Genomic DNA, 20,286 nt, shown 5'->3' with positions numbered 1-20,286 from the left:
CAGCTCTGGATTCATGCAGTGTAGGGGTCCTGTGCTGTATATGGGGTCCTGTGCTGTATTGTATATGGGTAGTGCTGTGCTGTATATGGCAGTGCTGTGCTTTATTTTATATAGATAGGGGTGCTGTGCTGTATTGTATATGTGGGTGCTGTGCTATATATGGGGATGCTGTGCTGTATATGGGGGGTGCTGTGCTGTATACAGAGGGTGCTGTATTGTATTGTATATAAGGGCTGCTGTGCTGTATAATGGGGGGTGATGTGTATGGGGATGCTGTATATGACTGTGATGAATATGGCAGTGTTGTATTGTATATGGGGGTGTTGTGCTGTATATAGGGGTTCTGTGCTGTATATAGCGGTTCTGTGCTGTATATGGGGGATGCTGTATATGGGGTGCTGTATATGGCAGTGCTGTGCTGTATATGGCGATGCTGTATTGTATATGTGGGAGCTGTGCTGTATATGGGGGGTGCTGTGCTGTATAAAGGGGGTACTGTCGTGTTGTATATGTGGATGCTGTGCTGTATATGTGGGGTGCTGTATTGTATATAGGGGTGCTGTATATGGGGGTGCTGTGCTGTATTGTATATGAGGGTGCTGTGCTGTATGTGGGGGCACTGTGCTGTATGTGGGGGTGCTGTGCTGTATATGTGGATGCTGTGCTGTATATGTGGGGTGCTGTATTGTATATAGGGGTGCTGTATATGGGGGTGCTGTGCTGTATTGTATATGAGGGTGCTGTGCTGTATGTGGGGGCACTGTGCTGTATGTGGGGGTGCTGTGCTGTATATGTGGATGCTGTGCTGTATATGTGGGGTGCTGTATTGTATATAGGGGTGCTGTATATGGTGGTGCTGTGCTGTATTGTATATGAGGGTGCTGTGCTGTATGTGGGGGCACTGTGCTGTATGTGGGGGTGCTGTGCTGTATATGTGGATGCTGTGCTGTATATGTGGGGTGCTGTATTGTATATAGGGGTGCTGTATATGGTGGTGCTGTGCTGTATTGTATATGAGGGTGCTGTGCTGTATGTGGGGGCACTGTGCTGTATGTGGGGGTGCTGTGCTGTATATGTGGATGCTGTGCTGTATATGTGGGGTGCTGTATTGTATATAGGGGTGCTGTATATAGGGGTGCTGTGATGCATATGAGGGGTTCTGTGCTGTATTATATATAGGGAGTGCTATGCTGCATATAGGGGTGCTGTGCTGTATTGTACATGGGGGTGCTGTATAGTATATGAAGGGCTATGGGGAATGCATTGTAGTATATGGAAGGCTATGGGTGAGGCATTATAGTATTTGGAGGGCTATGGATGGTGCATTATATTATATGGAGGACTCTGGGGTTGCCTTATAATATATGGAGGATTATGGGGTGTATTTTCTATGGGGGTGCATTATACTATATGGAGGGCTTTGGGGGTGCATTATAATATATGGAGCCAATTATACTACGTGGAAACCATTATATTTGTAGGGCTCTGTGGGGGCATGATAATACTTGGAGGGCTATGAGGGCACTGCCCGCATCTCCATCTTGGGAAGTTCTCTGCACCCAGCTTGTGCTTAGTATTAGTTGGCCATGGTAAGTTGCTTTTTGAACTTTTTCTGTGGTTTAATAATTAGGGCTATGAGGAAACCTTTATACTTTTTGGGGGGCGATTTGAGAGCTGTGTTGGGGGCCATTTTTTAGTGTGAAGAGATGTAGGGGCCATTATACTGTATGTGGGTCAATTATACTACATGGAGGGCTGTGTGGGGGTCACAGTTGTGAATCATACTGTGCCGGAGTAGTTGCCGGGGGTACAGTAGGGTCATCATGCTGTGTGTAAAGGGTCCTGTGGAGCAATTCACTGTGGGGGGATCACAGTGGTTTTGGGACACTTTTGTTGGCGTCACATTTTATGGGGGCAATGAAAGAATGAAAGAGGAATCTAGGGGCTTCAATAGGAGTAAAATTATTTTGTAATGGCAGCAAAGACGTGAGATATTATGTGACTCAGCCAAATATTCTTTTTTTTGAGGGGGGCCCAATTAGAATTTCTGCTCTGGGGCCCCATGATTCCTATGTACGCCTCTGGTGCAGGATGCATTTGCCCTTTCCCATACGCCTCTCCTGCAGCACTGATTGGCCATAACTTACACACCAGGTACATTGCTGCCCCTCGGTACATACAGTCATCCAGCCGTGTTCCTCCCGAGTGACGGTTGGTCGGTGGAGCTCGTCCCTCTTCCCACTCCCCTTAGTAAACCCCATTGGATGGCCCCTGCTATTAGCTCCGGACAGCCCTGTGTGCGGTACTTGTGATTGGCTAGGCATTTTGGGAGGAGGCTTGGTCTGTTGGGGAAGATGCGCCATTTTACCAGGTTAGTGTAGTGGCGTCTTGTTGATGCTCAGAATGCAGATTGTTGCATGTGGTGTGTGGACGATGCTACATGGCGGACATGTCTGACTGGTCAGTGCCAGGCAGCGGCCACATTGGAGCTGCCCAGAGTTTTGTAGGCGTGTACCAGAGATAATAGGTTGGCGATCAGTGCTGCCTCCTGTGTTCTAAGGATGCAGGACTGTGTCTGCCTACGGGACTACAGCTCTGCCAGCCATCACTGTGTATCTGAATGTTTGTGCCAGGGGGGTGAGCAGTACTGGGTTGCCGCTGACAGATGTAACAGCAGAAGGCAAGGTAAGCGATCTCCCCTGCACAGTGTCAGGCAGTGAGAGTCAGTCACGCTGTATAATTATAGCAGGAGAGCTCCGCTGCACTGAGATGAGAGACAGGCTGACATAAATTAAATGCAGGCTGGCTGCTCTGCTAAAATTCCTGCCCTAGGCTGCATTAACCTGTATTAGTATATTTCCCACATGTACTCATTTGTACAAGGACATTTGTCCTGACGCGCGTTTCTCCGGTGTACCAGCTTTTTCTAAGGGCAGAGTAGGCTACACTCACCGGATACAGATACAGGCGATTAAGTTTAACAATCACTGTGTCTATTTAGTGTTGACAGTATAACATAGTGCTGCAAACATAAGCAGCAGCCAAGTATTAAATGAGGCTTTTTACACATTGGCTTTGTGTCCAATGACACATAGATCAAATAAAATCATATGTATAATAACCAATAATATAAGCTTTTACCCCTGATTTACTACATATGGGACATCATCAGACTGATAATTATAAGGGACACTAGTCTAGAATTCACATTTATTTTAAATGATTTTCCCACATCTACCATTACCAGGAATCAGCAGGTAACAATTAGTACCAACTCGTGACCCAATATACAGTACATCTGAACTGGATGTATGTACATAATACATTTTATAAAGAATAAAAATAACTTTTTTTTTAATTCACATGAAACAAAAGTTACATTTTAATTACACATTTTCTCCTCTTTAGTTTACTACTAGTTTAGTTCTCCAACCCGAGCTGTTTAGTAGTTTAGTTCTCAACCCCTCTTCTCTATTTAGTTCTCCATGTTTTGCAGTGTATTTTTTTTCCTTCCACAGTCATTGCTGTTTAGTAGTTAAGTTATCCAACTCATTTTGTCTATTACTTAACTTCTCCAGGTTCTGGTGTTATTTTGCTTTGTTCAGAATTGACAACCCTTACATAGTTACATAGTTACATAGTTATTAAGGTTGAAGGAAGACTATAAGTCCATCTAGTTCAACCCATAGCCTAACCTAACATGCCCTAACATGTTGATCCAGAGGAAGGCAAAAAAAACCCATGTGCAAAGAGTAAGCTCCACATTGGGGAAAAAAATTCCTTCCCGACTCCACATACGGCAATCAGACTAGTTCCCTGGATCAACGCCCTATCAAGGAATCTAGTGTATATACCCTGTAACATTATACTTTTCCAGAAAGGCATCCAGTCCCCTCTTAAATTTAAGTAATGAATCACTCATTACAACATCATACGGCAGAGAGTTCCATAGTCTCACTGCTCTTACAGTAAAGAATCCGCATCTGTTATTATGCTTAAACCTTTTTTCCTCCAGACGTAGAGGATGCCCCCTTGTCCCTGTTTCAGGTCTATGATTAAAAAGATCATCAGAAAGGTCTTTGTACTGTCCCCTCATATATTTATACATTAAAATAAGATCACCCCTTAGTCTTCGTTTTTCCAAACTAAATAGCCCCAAGTGTAATAACCTATCTTGGTATTGCAGCCCCCCAGTCCTCTAATAACCTTGGTCGCTCTTCTCTGCACCCGCTCCAGTTCAGCTATGTCTTTCTTATACACCGGAGACCAGAACTGTGCACAGTATTCTAAGTGTGGTCGAACTAGTGACTTGTATAGAGGTAAAATTATATTCTCCTCATGAGCATCTATGCCTCTTTTAATGCATCCCATTATTTTATTTGCCTTTGTAGCAGCTGCCTGACACTGGCCACTGAATTTAAGTTTGTCATCCACCCATACACCCAGGTCTTTTTCATTGACGGTTTTGCCCAGAGTTTTAGAATTAAGCACATAATTATACATCTTATTACTTCTACCCAAGTGCATGACCTTACATTTATCCCCATTAAAGCTCATTTGCCATTTATCAGCCCAAGCTTCTAGTTTACATAAATCATCCTGTAATATAAAATTGTCCTCCTCTGTATTGATTACCCTGCAGAGTTTAGTGTCATCTGCAAATATTGAAATTCGACTCTGAATGCCCCCTACAAGGTCATTAATAAATATGTTAAAAAGAAGAGGGCCCAATACTGACCCCTGTGGTACCCCACTGCTAACCGCTACCCAGTCCGAGTGTGCTCCATTAATAACCACCCTTTGTTTCCTATCCCTGAGCCAGCTCTCAACCCACTTGCACATATTTTCCCCTATCCCCATTATTCTCATTTTATGTATCAACCTTTTATGTGGCACCGTATCAAAAGCTTTTGAAAAGTCCTTATACACTACATCCACTGGGTTCCCTTGGTCCAATCCGGAACTTGCCTCTTCATAGAAACTGATCAAATTAGTCTGACATGAACGGTCCCTAGTAAACCCGTGCTGATACTGGGTCATGAGGTTATTCCTCTTCAGATACTCCAGTATAGCGTCCCTTAGAATGCCCTCCAGGATTTTACCCACAGTAGAGGTTAAGCTTACTGGCCTATAGTTTCCGAGTTCAGTTTTTGTTCCCTTTTTGAATATTGGCACCACATTTGCTATACGCCAGTCCTGTGGCACAGACCCTGTTATTATGGAGTCTTTAAAGATTAAAAATAATGGTCTATCAATGACTGTACTTAATTCCTGCAGTACTCGAGGGTGTATCCCATCCGGGCCCGGAGATTTGTCAATTTTAGTGATTTTTAGACGCCGCCGCACTTCCTGCTGGGTTAAGCAGGTGACATTTAATTGGGAATTTTTATCACTAGACATTTTGTCTGCCATGGGATTTTCTTGTGTAAATACTGATGAAAAAAAGTCATTTAGCATATTGGCTTTTTCCTCATCCTCATCCACCATCTCACCCAGACTATTTTTAAGGGGGCCAACACTATCATTTTTTAGTTTCTTACTATTTATGTAGTTAAAGAATATTTTAGGATTATTTTTACTCTCTCTGGCAATGAGTCTCTCTGTCTCAATCTTTGCTGCCTTGATTTGCTTTTTACAGAATTTATTTAATTTTCTGTATTTATTTAATGCCTCCTCACTACCTACTTCCTTTAATTCTCTAAATGCTTTCTTTTTGTCCCTTATTGCGCCCCTTACAGCTCTATTTAGCCATATTGGTTTCCTCCTATTTCTAGTATGTTTATTCCCATACGGTATATACTGTGCACAGGTCCTATCCAGGATGCTAATAAACGTCTCCCATTTTCTTTGTGTATTTTTTTGTCTCAGGATATCGTCCCAGTTAATTGCACCAAGATCCTCTCTCATCCGTTGGAAATTTGCCCTCCTGAAGTTTAGTGTCCTTGTAACCCCTCTACTACACATCTTATTAAAGGATACATGAAAACGTATTATTTTGTGATCACTATTCCCCAAATGACCCCCAACCCTTATGTTTGATATGCGGTCTGGCCTGTTGGCTAATATTAGGTCTAGCAGTGCCCCCCTTCTTGTTGGGTCCTGAACCAGTTGTGAGAGGTAATTGTCTCTCATAATTGTCAAAAACCGATTACCTTTGCTGGAACTGCAGGTTTCTGTTCCCCAATCTATTTCAGGGTAGTTGAAGTCCCCCATAATAATGACTTCTCCTTGAGTCGCAGCTTCATCTATTTGCTTTACGAGGATATTCTCCATTGCTTCCATTATTTTTGGAGATTTATAACAAACCCCTATCAGTAATTTATTATTTTTTCTTCCTCCCCTTATCTCCACCCACAGGGATTCTACATTTTCATTAAATTCACCTATATTATCGCACATGATGGGTTTTAAGGATGATTTTACATATAGACACACCCCTCCCCCTCGCTTATCTGTACGGTCATTTCTGAACAGGCTATAGCCCTGCAAGTTAACAGCCCAGTCATGGCTCTCATCCAGCCACGTTTCAGATATCCCCACCATGTCATAATTATGCTCCAACAACATTAGTTCTAATTCGTCCATTTTGTTGGCGAGGCTTCTGGCATTAGTATACATGCACTTTATGTTCCTCTCTGTACTTCTATTTCTTAAATTATTAACTGTTCTGACCCCACCCCCCATGCCACCGCCACCCCCAACTTCCTTATTTGTGCCCAGGTCTCTTTTTCTGCACTATCTTCCCCTCCTATAAAATGAATACCCTCCCCCCCAATTCCTAGTTTAAACACTCCTCCAACCTTCTAGCCATTCTCTCCCCCAGCACAGCTGCACCCTCCCCATTGAGGTGCAGCCCGTCCCTAGCGTAGAGCCTGTAGCCAACTGAGAAGACGGCCCAGTTCTGTAGGAACCCAAACCCCTCTTTCCTACACCAATTCTTGAGCCACTTATTAACCTCCCTAATCTCCCGTTGCCACTCTGGCGTGGCACGTGGTACCGGCAGTATTTCGGAAAATACCACGTTGGAGGTCCTTGCTTTCAGCTTGCAGCCTAATTCCCTGAAATCATCTTTAAGGACCTTCCACCTACCTCTAACTTTGTCATTAGTGCCAATGTGCACCATGACCGCTGGGTCCTCACCAGCCCCTCCCAATAATCTGTCCACCCGATCAGCGATGTGTTGGACTCGAGCGCCAGGTAGGCAGCACACCGTTCGACGATCCCTGTCTTTGTGACAGATTGCCCTATCTGTTCCCCTAATAATTGAGTCGCCCACTACCAGCACCTGTCTGGCCTGCCCTGCTCTCCTATTTCCCTCCTTACTGGAGCAGTCACTCCTCCGGCTTTCAGAGGACATGCCTGGCTGCAGCAGTGCTACCCCTGTACTGGCACCCCCCTCATCTGCCAACTTAGCAAACTTATTGGGGTGTTCCAGATCAGGACTAGCCTCCCTGGCACTCTTCCCTCTACCCCGCTTCCTAACTGTCACCCAGCTTGCTACTTCATTGTCCTGCAGCTCCATCCCACCATCCCCCCCCTCATCTGTCCCATTGAGCGTCTGCTCCGTGAGCAGAAGACTCCTCTCCATATTGTCTATGGATCTCAGTGTTGCCAGCTGCACATTTAGAGTCAGAATCTGGGTTTCCAAATGCACAACGTGCTCACATCTCGCACAGCAGTAGGGTAAGACAAGACACCCTCGATCGGCTGCTCAAGGACTGCATACATGTGGCAAGATGTGCACTGGATGGCATTAACAATCGTGGAGCACATTTCCTAATGGGGATTGCACCAGACAGAACAGTTCAATAAAAAAAAAAAAAATAAATACAAAGTATTAATAAAAATCAGACAGCAATTCAGTAATTCCTCCCTTGGAAACTCCCTGACTCCAAAGTCACTGAATCACAAGTCACACTTACCGCCGTCCACACTTACACTCAGGCCACACTCAGCTCGCTCACACTCGCTCTGCTGAAGATTTATAGAGATTTTTTTTTTTTCCTAGTTCCCCTCAACAGCAATCAACCTTGCTGTTCAAATGCACTTCCAAAAAAAAGGAAGACTGGGAGGTCAAGAGGTCCACCCCCCCAACTACATCCCAGCTTCTATGTCTACCCACTTCTCATGGCCTCTCACAACTTTCAAACTCTTGGGCACGCAAAGATGCTAACACCCCTGATCTGGACTTTGTCAGGCTCAGTTCATTCTCCTACCAAGATGACTCGCCTCTTACCCTTTGTCCTCCATGACATTAGGAGTATAACCACAACTTAGACATGTTTAGGTGCTCCCTAAAAATAAGTCTTTTTAAGGCAGCCTATCACGTTCCCTAATCAAAGTCCTTTTTATATCTAGCCTATTCTCTACTTCTTTAAACATAATTAGCCATTAAACTCAACTGTACCCATAAGGCTCATGCAGCCTTTATCTACCCCCCATTTCCTCAAGATGGATGTACCATCATTGTAAATAAGCACCTGTAATTTGTGTCACCTCCACCTCATTGTAGATTGTAAGCTCTGAAGAGCAGGGTCGTCATTATTTTTGCTTTCTTTGATTATCTTAACCCCATAAAGACCAGGGGTATTTCCGTTTTTGTGTTTCCATTTTTTTCTCCCCTTCTTCCCACAACCATAACTTTTTATGTTTCCGTCAATATGGCCATGTGTGGGCTTGCTTTTTGCGAGTCGAGTTGTACTTTTGAAAAGCATCATTGATTTTACCATATGATGTACTGGAAAGCAGGAAAAAAATATTCCAAGTGCGGGGAAATGGCAAAAAAAAGTGCAATTCCACAACAGTTTTTTAAAAAAATTTTTTATCATGTACAATAAATGCTAAAACTGACCTTCCATTATGATTCTCCAGTTCTTTACGATTTCATGAGTCGCCCACCAGGGTCGATGTCACGATGTTCACAGGGGGATGTCACGGTGGCGACCCGGTCCATGGCCCTGGGCGCTCATGTAAAAGGGGAAAGCCTTTAAAGGGATTTAATGAATAAAGTTTATGTTCATGACACCATCTGTGGTATTCGGTCAGTGGGGACCAATATTGCTTTAAGGGATCTTCTGGGGTGATGTTATGGCAGCTAGATGGTATAGCTTCCCACAGGTGAAGTATATCCCCAGGGCTCCCGGTGTGTAGATTGAAGATGATGGTGAATGGTGCAGTAAGGAATGAGGACGCAGGTTTGCAATCTCTTTACCTTGTTTACTGAAGACTTCAGGAAGCCACAGTCCAGGGTACCAGATCACAGGATAGGCAGAGTCCGGCCGGCTTGGAGGCAAGTTGGGAGTCCCCTTTTTCAGGTGGACATTAAGAGCCTTCCCTCTAGCACGGTGGTATTTTAGTCCCTTACTGCCTATGGCTTTGGATAAAGTCCTCACAGTTCTTATATCTGTCCCCCATATAGGGTAAGACAATACCTGCATGATAGGTAACTTGAGCCTTTTTACAGGGACTTTATCACACCCCGGGCTCTATGTGTTACTGTATCTTCAGGTGTGTGTGGCGGATAGGTAACTTGCAGTTCAGCTGCCCTGCTGGTCTCTGATGTAAGTCTCATGGGGTCTCATCGGTAGCCGGACCCCAAAAGTTGTTGTCCAATTTGTCCTGAGTACGCTGATACCCCATATGTGGGGAGGAACCACCGTTTGGGTACATGGGAGAGCTTGGAAGGGAAGAAGCGCCATTTGGAATACAGACTTAGATGGATTGGTCTGAAGGAGTCACATTGCATTTGCAGAGCCCCTAATGTACATAAACAGTAGAAACCCCCACAAGTGACCCCATATTGGAAATTAGACCCCCAAGGAACCTATCTAGATACGTTGTGAGAACTTTGAACCCCAAGTGTTTCACTACAGTTTATAACACAGAGCCGTGAAAATAAAAAATATTTTTTTTTTCCACAAAAATTATTTTTTAGCCCCCAGTTTTGTATTTTCCTCAGAGTAACAGGAGAAATTGGACCCCAAAAGTTGTTGTCCAATGTGTCCTGAGTACGCTGATACCCCATATGTTGGGGTAAACCCCTGTTTGGGCGCATGGGAGAGCTCGGAAGGGAAGGAGCACTGTTTTACTTTTTCAACGCAGAATTTGCTGGAATTGAGATCGGACGCCATGTCGCGTTTGGAGAGCCCCTGATGTGCCTAAACAGTGGAAACCCCCCAATTATAACTGAAACCCTAATCCAAACACACCCCTAACCCTAATCCCAATGGTAACCCTAACCACACCCCTAACCCTGACACACCCCTAACCCTAATCCCAACCATATTCCCAACCGTAAATGTATTCCAAACCCTAACCCGAACTTTAGCCCCAACCCTAACCCTAAATTTAGCTCCAAATCTAACCATAGTCCTAACCCTAGCCCCAACCCTAGCCCTAACACTAACCCTAGACCCAACCATGACCCTAACCCCAACCCTAACCCCAATCCGAGTCCTAACCCTAGCCCCAACACTAACCCTAGCCCCAACACTAACCTTAGCTCCAACCCTAACCCTAGCCCCAACAATAACCCTAGCCCCAACCCTAACCCTAGAGCCAACCCTAACCCTAGCCCCAACCCTAACCCTAACTTTAGCCCAAACCCTAACCCTAACGGGAAAATGGAAATAAATACATTTTTTTAATTTTATTATTTTTCACTAACTAAGAGGGTGATGAAGGAGGGTTTGATTTACTATTTATAGCTTTTTTTTAGCAGACTTTTATGATTGGCAGCTGTCACACACTAAAAGACGCTTTTTATTGCAAAAAATAGTTTTTGCGTCTCCACATTTTGAGAGCTATAATTTTTCCATATTTTGGTCCACAGATTCATGTGAGGTCTTGGTTTTTGTGAGACGAGATGACATTTTTAATGGAACTATTTTTGGGCACATGACATTTTTTGATTGCTTTTTATTCCGATTTTTGTGAGGCAGAATTACCAAAAACCAGCTATTCATGAATTTCTTTGTTTTTTTTTGGGGGGGGAGGGGGCGTTTATACTGTTCCGAATTTGGTAAAATTAATAATGCAGTTTTTTTCTTTGGGTCAGTGCGATTACAGCGATACCTCATTTATATTTTTTTTATGTTTTGGCGCTTTTATACGATAAAAACTATTTTATACAAAAAATAATTATTTTTGTATCGCTTTATTCTGAGGACTATAACTTTTTTATTTTTTCGCTGATGATGCTGCATGGTGGCTCGTTTTTTTGCGGGACAAGATGACGTTTTCAGCGGTACCATGGATATTTGTTTTTGAGCCCGCGCCTGAGGACATCCTGAGTCAGATGCTGAGTCCAAGCGGAATTCCCACCCTACACTGACAGGCTGTCAGGAAAGTGCACTGATTGCACACGGTGCCGTATAAGTGGGCACTGCAAAGGCACTGTAACGTGTGCTTAGTGTGCAGATGGCACTGTTGGGCGCTAGATAGCAAACATCCACATCCACCATACGCGAGCAAACAACAACATAAGGAAGGGGGATGATTAAAGAGCTACTTTCACACATCTACACACACACGTTTTTCAAGTATACACTAACGCACCTTTCATAGCAGTAGTTCTACGGGACCTTCCAGATGGTCCAATAAGAGGTGCAACAGGACCTGAGCATGTGACCTGCTACCACCAATGAGAGGTCGTCCCATGGGCATGCTCAGTATGGGAAAAGCAGGCCTTAGTCCCAGAAAGACCTGCTCACTGCTGATCAGTGCTGGCTACAAAGGCCGAGCCTGGAAAGGCAGCAGTAACCAGTCACACAGTATCAGCTTGAGCCAGATGCTGGAATCGACATCTCCGCTGAGCAGGCTTCACTACGGCTGGAGAAGAATGGGAGACCGCAGTGGACATGGTTCGAGATTCCCCCTGTGTGGAGGCGAGAACTTGACACCTAACATGGGCCCCTCTCCCTGGGCCTCGCTATGCTCAACGGCTGAAATGAGCTGCGGAGCCCGAATGTGCTCCACAGGCTCCCTGGTTCTGTCCTCTGGGCCGTGACCCTTCCAGTCCACCAGATAGAACTTTTTGCCACGTACCACCTTGCACCCCAAGATAGTGTTCACCTCATAATCGTCCATGGACGAACCCGATGTCCCGGCAGATGACTCAGAACACCAGGACATGTGAACGGCCTTTAAGAGGGACACATGAAAGGTGTCAGTGATACCCAGGCATGGAGGAAGAGCCAGACGATAGACCACAGAGTTAACCTGTTCCAGAACCTTGAAAGACCCTAAGTAGCGAGGTGCAAACTTAGTGGACTCAACTCGCAGCCTGATATTGCGGGCGGAGAGCCACACTAAGTCGCCAGGAGCAAAGGTCGGAGCGGGACACCGATGTGCATCGGCAGAAACCCTCATTCATTCCTTGGAAGCCCGGATAGCATCCTGTGTATGGTCCCAAATGTCCCGTGCTTCCACTTCCCAGTCTGCCACCCTAGAGTCAGCAGAAGACATGGGCATGGGCACAGGAACCCATGGATGCTGGCCATAATTAAGGAGGAATGGGGTCTGCCCAGTGGAGTCAGCTACTGCGTTGTTCCAGGCAAACTCTGCCCAAGATAGCAGGGATGCCCAGTCATCCTGCCTGGCTGAGAAAAAATGTCAGACATGTGACCAGGGTCTGGTTGGCCCTCTCTACCAACCCATTCGTCTCGGGATGGTACGCTGAAGAGAGAATCAGCTCAATACTAAGTAGGCGACAAAGCTCTCTCCAGAACCAAGACGCAAACTGGGGACCCCTGTCACTGACAATCTTGTCAGGCATACCGTGTAAATGGAAGACATGTTTGACAAACCACGCCGCTAAGGCTCGTGCTGAAGGTAACCGTGGGAGAGGCACCAAATGCACCATTTTAGAGAAATGGTCGGTAACTACCCAAATAACGGTGCAGCCACGGAACTTGGGTAAGCCTACCACAAAGTCCATCCCGACCATCTCCCAGGGCCTATCAGCCACCGGTAGGGGGTAGAGTAATCCAGCAGGCCATTGTCGAGGAGACCTACTCTTCGCGCAGGAGATGCATGACTGAATATAGTCTCTAAATTCACAGGCCATATGTGGCCACCAGTACATCCTCGCCAGAAGCTCAAATGTCCATTTGATCCCAAAATGACCACACACCCTGGACGAGTGAGCCCAAGAGAGAACCTCCGGTTGCAAATTGGATGGAACAAAAGTCTTGCCCGGAGGAACAGACTCTAGCGACCCCGGAGCCACAGTTCTCAAACTCCTAGAGGGAACAATTAGCCAATGCTCCTCCTCCTCTGATGACACCACGGAGCGGGAGAGAGCATCAGCGTGAATGTTCTTCTCCACAGATAGGAAATGAGGTGTGAAGTGGAACCGGGAGAAGAACAGGGACCATCTGGCCTGACGAGAATTCAGCCACTGGGCTGTCTGCAAATATACCAAATTCTTATGGTCAGTGTAGACTTGGAAGGGAAAGCGAGCCCCTTCCAGATGGTGTCTCCATTCTGAAAAAGCCAACTTCATTGCTAACAACTCCCCGGTCACTGATTTGGCTAGCATAGCCAGGGGTATTGCATGCCGTTGGGCAAAGGAAGAAGACATGAAATTTCCCTCCGCCCAGGAATCCACACAAAGCTCAACCGTAAAAGTGGAAGTGCCAAAAGTAATTGTCCCCTTGAAGGACAATTTGGAGGAAAATGCCGCTGAGTCTAGTGAACCTGCTCCTACAGTTACTAGACGTGGTCGTTTCCCTGCCGCTGTGTACAATTCTTGGAATAATGCCCCGACTGCTGGCAGACACTACAGACTATGGGTGATCGAGCAGCTTGAGACTTAGGACCTGCTCGAGATACCTCCATGGCCTCATAGGGCTTGGACGCCTGGACAGGTGACTCCAGAGGATGGGCGAAGGTAGGTGCCAACCGAAACCTCTGTCTACACTGGGCTCACTCCAACCTTCGCTCATTAAAATGGAGGTCTATGCGAGTGGATAAAGTTATTAACTCCTCCAGTGTAGCGGGAATCTCACTAGTGGCCAAGGCGTCCTTTATATCAGGGGTCCCCAACTCCAGTCCTCAAGGCCCACCAACATGTCATGTTTTCAGGATTTCCTTAGTCTTGCCCAGGTAATAATTGCATCACCTGTGCAATGCAAAGGAAATCCTGAAAACATGACCTGTTGGTGGGCCTTGAGGACTGGAGTTGGGGACCCCTGCTTTATATGGTCAGCCAGTCCTCTCCAAAACACTGGAATCAGAACATTTTCCAGCCACTCCAGCTCAGATGCTAATGTCCCGAAGTGGACAGCAAAATGGCTTACCAAGGGCGAACCCTGTGTCAATGCCAACAGTTGAAGCACCGAATCATGTGTGACGCAAGGTCCCAAAAAGACCTGTTTCAGAGTGTCCAGGAACCTGGGAGCACTCTGCACCACATGATCGCCATGCTCCCACAGTGGCATTGCCCACTCCAACCCCCTGCCTGACAGAAGGGATATAAAATATCCCACTTTAGCCAGTTCCATGGGAAAACATGCAGCCAGGAGCTCAAGATGTATAGCGCACTGGCTAACGATTCCCCGACACAGCTTACTGTCTCCAGCAAACTTGTCCGGTAACGGGAGATGAGATAATGTCGGAGCAGGGGTGGCAGTGGACAGACTGGCTGCAGCCGCGCTAGCAGCCTGAACAGGGACTGCGGTAACATACACAGCCAAGGTTGTGAGCTCAAGAGCCGCCAATCAACCCTCCAGCTGCTGGATGTACCGTGGTAATCGCTGTTTGTCCGCCATTACTAGCCAGATCCTGGCGCTAGTGCAATGTTAGGACTGGCGGAATGCACCAAATAATCTTAATAGGAAATATGAGGTGCGTTCGCAGTTCCGGGTCCACCGTGCAGAGATGAAACCTGCTGCTAAGTAATGGCCGACGGACGCTTGCTCACACGTGGGTTAGACCTCACCCAGTGTGAATAGAAGCGAACACAGTTGCTTCACAGAGTTGCCACAAATATGCTGCACCCTGTTTGCAGTCACAGGGTGAAGCTGAATTATACTAGTGAGATCCCTTTGAATAACCCCCACTAAGCTGGTGATTGGACCAGCTCTGACCCTCGGTGGCTTCTGAGCCCGCACCTGAAGACACCCTGAGTCACATGCTGAGTCCAAGCGGGAATTCCCACCCTACACTGACAGGCTGTCAGGAAAGCGCACTGATTGTGCACGATGCCGTATAAGCGGGCACTGCAAAGGCACTTTTTTTTTTTCAACAATTGTCTATAAATAAGCTACAAATAGCACTTCAAATGTCTATACCAACCATAAGCGGATTTAAATCCAATTAACCGCACGAAGAGATCCATATAGGTTCAAACAAAATATCTTTATTAATGATACTATATAAAAACATACAAAAAGACAAAACCTGATATATAGCAACAAAGTGTCCTATGAGAGATGAGACATCACGCACAATAAATAGAGCATATTAGAGTATCAATCAATATCTAACTAAGGCTGCTGCTAGATGAGAAGGCTATATAATCTCCTAGTAACTAAGACACAGTTCAGAATGAAGAAATACAAGGGGGGACCCTGATGCCACCATATGCCTAGGCAATAACCTTGTCCACGTACTGAATACTATGTCATATAACTAGTCTTCCATCCAGTAAACCATATAGCGGACATACAGCCAGTAGTGCAAATAAACGATATATTACCTTTGGTGCAGTGTGTCTCAACTCCCACGTGCGCCATGCAAACCTTTTATAGCAGTAGTGCTACGGGACCTTCCAGATGGTCCAATAGGAGGTGCAACAGGACCTGACCATGTGACCCCCTACCTCCAATGGGAGGTCGTCCCGTGGACATGCTCAGTATGGGAAAAGCAGGACTTAGTCCCAGAAAGACCTGCTCGCTGTTGATCAGTGCTGGCTACAAAAGGCAGAGCCTGGAAAGGCAGCAGTAAGGCTACTTTCACACTTGCATCGGTACGGGTCCATCGCTATGCGTCGGGCCTACGTACAGATGCACTTTGTGAAATTTGTGCACAACCGCTGCCCATTCTGAAGTTCGGGGAGGAGGGAGCGGAGTTTCGGCTGCACATGCACGGTAGAAAATGGCGGACACGAAGGCCAAAAAAAAGTTACATTGAATGTTTTTTGTGACGATGGTCTGCCAAAACACAACGGATCCGTCGCACGACGGACGCGACGTGTAGCCATTCGTCGCGATCCATCACTAATACAAGTCTACGGGCAAAAACACTTCCTGCGAGCATATTTGCAGGATCCGTTTTTTGCCCAAAACGACAGATTGTGACGGATTGCTAAAAAACGCAAGTGTGAAAGTAGCCTAACCAGTCGCACAGTATCAGCTTTAGCCAGACGCTGGGACTGACATCTCTGCTGAGCAGGCTCCACTGCGGCTGGAGAAGGATAGGAGACTGCAGTGGTCATGGTTTGAGATTCCCCCTGTGTGGAGGCGGGAACTCGACACCTAACAGAGTGTAGTTGGTAAAATGACATACAGTGGGTACAGAAAGTATACAGACCAATTTACATTTTTCACTATTTGTTACATTTCAGCCATTCGGTAAATTCAAAAAAGTTCATTTTTTCACATTAATGTACACTCTGCACTCCATCTTGAATGAAAAAACAGAAATGTAGAAATTTTTGAAAATTTAATAAAAAAGAAAAACTGAATTATCACATGGTCATAAGTATTCAGACCCTTTGCTCAGATATTCATATTTAAGTCACATACTGTCCATTTCCTTGTGATACTCCTTGAGATGGTTTTACTCCTTTATAGGAGTCCAGCTGTGTTTAAATAAACTGATAGGACTTGATTTGTAAAGGCACACACCTGTCTATATAATACCACAGAGTTCACAATGCATGTCAGACCAAATGAGAATCATGATGTCAAATGAACTGGCCAAGGAACTCAGAGACCGAATTGTGGCAAGGCACAGACTGGCCAAGGTTGCAACAAAATTTCTGCAGTACTCAAGGTTCCTTAGAGCACAGTGGTCTCCATAATCCTTTAATGGAAGAAGTTTGAGACCACCGGACGTCTTTCTAGACCTGGCCGTCCAGCCAAACTGAGCTATCGTGGGAGAAGAGCCATAGGGAGAGAGGTAGAGAAGAACCCCAAGATCACTGTGGCTGAGCTCCAGAGATGCAGTAGGGAGATGGGAGAAAGTTTCACAAAGTCAACTATCACAACAGACCTCCAACAGTTTGGCTTTTTTGGCAGAGTGACCCAACAGAAGCCTCTCCTCAATGCAAGACATATGAAATCCCGCATAGAGTTTGCTAAAAAAAAAAAACACACGAAGGATGTCCAGATTATGAGAAATGAGAAATAAGATTCTCTGGCCTGATGAGACGAAGATAGACCTTTTTAGTGATAATCCTGAGTGGTACATATGGAGAAAACTAGGCTCTGCTCATCACCTGCCCAATACAATCCCAACAGTGAAACATGGTGGTGGCAGCATCATGCTATGGGGGTGTTTTTCAGCTGCAGGGACAGGACGACAGGTTGTTATTGAAGGAAGCATGAATGCGGCCAAGTACAGAGATATCCTGGATTAAAATCTCTTCCAGAGTGCTCTGGATTTCAGACTTGGCCGAAGGTTCACCTTCCAACAAGAAAATGACCCTAAGCACACAGCTAAAATAACAAAGGAGTGGCTTCAGAACAACTCTGTGACTTTTCTTGACTGGCTCAGCCAGAGCCCTGACCTAAACCCAGGTGAGCATCTCTGGAATGACCTAAAAATGGCTGTCCACCAATACAAAACCCCGAAACAGCTGTCTGTGGATGGATACCATGCTTGGCATAGGTGGCTTTCCTTCATAGGATGCTGCCCTTCCCGTGGTTATTCCTTCCCGGGGAAAGGCCTGGCTATTCACTGCTTGCGTCGAGAAACACGTGATGGTGTCTCCGCAGCTTCTTTACATGCATCTGCATATTTCCCATAAGGGATGGGGGCAGTGTTCTGGAATCATTGCGTTGAGAAACACGTGATGGTGTCTCCGCGGTGTTGGATGTTTTGGTCTCCCCGAGGCCAATCATCTGTGCCTTTATAGCCTTTTTACTAGGCACTGCTCCTAATAGCCAGATTCCTACTCCACACTGATGAGGGGCAAAAACCCCGAAACAGCTGTCTGTGGATGGATACCATGCTTGGCATAGGTGGCTTTCCTTCATAGGATGCTGCCCTTCCCGTGGTTATTCCTTCCCGGGGAAAGGCCTGGCTATTCACTGCTTGCGTCGAGAAACACGTGATGGTGTCTCCGCAGCTTCTTTACATGCATCTGCATATTTCCCATAAGGGATGGGGGCAGTGTTCTGGAATCATTGCGTTGAGAAACACGTGATGGTGTCTCCGCGGTGTTGGATGTTTTGGTCTCCCCGAGGCCAATCATCTGTGCCTTTATAGCCTTTTTACTAGGCACTGCTCCTAATAGCCAGATTCCTACTCCACACTGATGAGGGGCAAAAACCCCGAAACAGCTGTCTGTGGATGGATACCATGCTTGGCATAGGTGGCTTTCCTTCATAGGATGCTGCCCTTCCCGTGGTTATTCCTTCCCGGGGAAAGGCCTGGCTATTCACTGCTTGCGTCGAGAAACACGTGATGGTGTCTCCGCAGCTTCTTTACATGCATCTGCATATTTCCCATAAGGGATGGGGGCAGTGTTCTGGAATCATTGCGTTGAGAAACACGTGATGGTGTCTCCGCGGTGTTGGATGTTTTGGTCTCCCCGAGGCCAATCATCTGTGCCTTTATAGCCTTTTTACTAGGCACTGCTCCTAATAGCCAGATTCCTACTCCACACTGATGAGGGGCAAAAACCCCGAAACAGCTGTCTGTGGATGGATACCATGCTTGGCATAGGTGGCTTTCCTTCATAGGATGCTGCCCTTCCCGTGGTTATTCCTTCCCGGGGAAAGGCCTGGCTATTCACTGCTTGCATCGAGAAACACGTGATGGTGTCTCCGCAGCTTCTTTACATGCATCTGCATATTTCCCATAAGGGATGGGGGCAGTGTTCTGGAATCATTGCGTTGAGAAACACGTGATGGTGTCTCCGCGGTGTTGGATGTTTTGGTCTCCCCGAGGCCAATCATCTGTGCCTTTATAGCCTTTTTACTAGGCACTGCTCCTAATAGCCAGATTCCTACTCCACACTGATGAGGGGCAAAAACCCCGAAACAGCTGTCTGTGGATGGATACCATGCTTGGCATAGGTGGCTTTCCTTCATAGGATGCTGCCCTTCCCGTGGTTATTCCTTCCCGGGGAAAGGCCTGGCTATTCACTGCTTGCGTCGAGAAACACGTGATGGTGTCTCCGCAGCTTCTTTACATGCATCTGCATATTTCCCATAAGGGATGGGGGCAGTGTTCTGGAATCATTGCGTTGAGAAACACGTGATGGTGTCTCCGCGGTGTTGGATGTTTTGGTCTCCCCGAGGCCAATCATCTGTGCCTTTATAGCCTTTTTACTAGGCACTGCTCCTAATAGCCAGATTCCTACTCCACACTGATGAGGGGCAAAAACCCCGAAACAGCTGTCTGTGGATGGATACCATGCTTGGCATAGGTGGCTTTCCTTCATAGGATGCTGCCCTTCCCGTGGTTATTCCTTCCCGGGGAAAGGCCTGGCTATTCACTGCTTGCGTCGAGAAACACGTGATGGTGTCTCCGCAGCTTCTTTACATGCATCTGCATATTTCCCATAAGGGATGGGGGCAGTGTTCTGGAATCATTGCGTTGAGAAACACGTGATGGTGTCTCCGCGGTGTTGGATGTTTTGGTCTCCCCGAGGCCAATCATCTGTGCCTTTACACCAATACAATATGTCATGAAAAAACAATCTCAGAATCAGTGGGATTCGTTGAAGCGTTTCAGAGTTATTACCTCATAAATTGACAGTGGTCAGAATTGTAAAAATTGGCATGGTCATTAATGTGCAAACCACCTTGGGGGGTAAAAGGGTTAATATTTGCATTCATCTTAGTGCTTGCACTGTGCTTCTGCTCTCTTTTTACATTATATATTTGATCTACGTATTACATCTAATTGTTTTGTGCTTTTCATTATGACACAATAATCGTATTGATAAATATAATATTAATAATTCAAATGTGATCACGCTAAAGCATTGCAGAATGTTTTTAAAGACTTTTTGTGTAATAATTTACCTTTGCCTTAGAACCATTAAATGATTTCATAAAAAGGTGTTTGGGTATGTGGCTGCTAGTGTTGAGCATTCCGATACCGCAAGTA

The 20,286-nt window shown here is 46.0% G+C and overlaps 1 protein-coding gene across 3 annotated transcripts in view; it reads right to left on the bottom strand.

Moving 5' to 3' along the window:
* The window catches only part of LOC138651265 (sulfotransferase 2B1-like), a 275,352-nt gene that overhangs the window by 57,851 nt on the left and 197,215 nt on the right, over positions 1 to 20,286 (bottom strand). The window lies entirely within an intron of this gene.

The sequence above is a fragment of the Ranitomeya imitator genome, chromosome 10 (assembly GCF_032444005.1).
Source record: "Ranitomeya imitator isolate aRanImi1 chromosome 10, aRanImi1.pri, whole genome shotgun sequence".
In the NCBI taxonomy this organism is placed as follows: domain Eukaryota; kingdom Metazoa; phylum Chordata; class Amphibia; order Anura; family Dendrobatidae; genus Ranitomeya; species Ranitomeya imitator.
Note: the sequence above shows the minus strand (reverse complement) of the source record. Positions and strands in the feature narration are given on the sequence as shown.